Source organism: Arachis duranensis, chromosome 5, assembly GCF_000817695.3.
Source record: "Arachis duranensis cultivar V14167 chromosome 5, aradu.V14167.gnm2.J7QH, whole genome shotgun sequence".
Lineage (NCBI taxonomy): Eukaryota > Viridiplantae > Streptophyta > Magnoliopsida > Fabales > Fabaceae > Arachis > Arachis duranensis.
In genome coordinates this window covers 92,929,590-92,930,935 of record NC_029776.3, presented here as the reverse complement: position 1 = coordinate 92,930,935, position 1,346 = coordinate 92,929,590, and the positions used below count along the sequence as shown (strand labels likewise).

The 1,346-nt window shown below is 36.3% G+C and overlaps 1 non-coding gene across 1 annotated transcript; it reads right to left on the bottom strand.

The window, feature by feature from the left end:
- Positions 1 to 782: 782 nt before the first annotated feature.
- Positions 783 to 890, bottom strand: LOC127748078 (small nucleolar RNA R71). The gene has a single exon (XR_008010021.1). It is a non-coding gene; the product is annotated as a small nucleolar RNA R71 (small nucleolar RNA).
- Positions 891 to 1,346: the final 456 nt, after the last annotated feature.

Sequence of the window (1,346 nt, the reverse complement as noted above, 5' to 3'; positions counted from 1 at the left end):
TAAATTATTTTTCAAATCATATCTTCTCAATCACATCTTTTTAAAACCAATCATATCTTCTTAACCATATCTTTTTCAAAATAGTTTTCAATCAAATCTTTTTTATTTCTAATTTCAAAATCTTTTTCAAAAATCACTTGATTTCTTTTTCACTCTTAGTTTTCGAAAATCAATTAGTATTTTTTTCAAAATGTTTTTAAAATCTCTTACTTAGTTTTCGAAAATTTCTTCCCCTCTTCTCACATCCTTCTATTTATGGACTAACACTCTTCCTTAATGCATAATTCGAACTCCATCTTTCTTGATAAGTTCGAATTCTTCTACCTCTTCCTTCTATTTTTCTTTTCCTCTGACACCTCAAGGAATCTCTTTACTGTGACATAGAGGATTCCATATTTTCTTGTTCTCTTCTCTTTCATATGAGCAGGAGCAAAGACAAAAGCATTATTGTTGAGGCTGACCCTGAACCTGAAAGGACCTTGAAGCGAAAGCTAAGAGAAGCTAAAGCACAACTCTCTATAGAGGATCTAACAGAAATCTTCAAAGAAAAAGAACCCATGGCAGCCGAAAACAACAACAATGCCAACAATGCAAGGAAGGTGCTGGGTGTAGTCAAGACTAATGGGGTTGAACCTGAGGTCTACAGACTTATGCTATTCCCTTTTGCTGTAAGAGACAGAGCTAGGATATGGTTGGACTCACAACCTAAAGAAAGCCTGAACTCTTGGGAAAAGCTAGTCAATGCCTTCTTGGCAAAGTTCTTTCCACCTCAAAAATTGAGTAAGCTTAGATTGGAAGTCCAAACCTTCAGACAGAAGGAAGGTGAATCCCTCTATGAAGCTTGGGAAAGATACAAATAATTGATCAGAAAATATCCTTCTGACATGCTTTCTGAATAGAGCATCATAGGTATATTCTATGATGGTCTATCTAAACTGTCCAAGATGTCATTGGACAGCTCTGCTGGAGGATCTCTTCATCTGAAGAAGACGCCTACAGAAGCTCAAGAGCTCATTGAAATGGTTGCAAATAACCAATTCATGTACACTTCTGAAAGAAATCCTGTGAACAATAGGACGAATCAGAAGAAAGGAATTCTTGAGATTGATACTCTGAATGCCATATTGGCTCAGAACTAAATATTGACTCAGCACGTCAATTTGATTTCTCAAAGTTTGTCTGGAATGTAAAATGCACCAGGCAGTACTAAGGATGCTTCATCTGAAGAAGAAGCTTATGATCCTGAGAACCCTTCAATGGAAGAGGTGAATTACATGGGAAAACCCTATGGAAACACCTATAATTCTTCATGGAGAAATCATCCAAATCTCTCATGGAAGGATCAA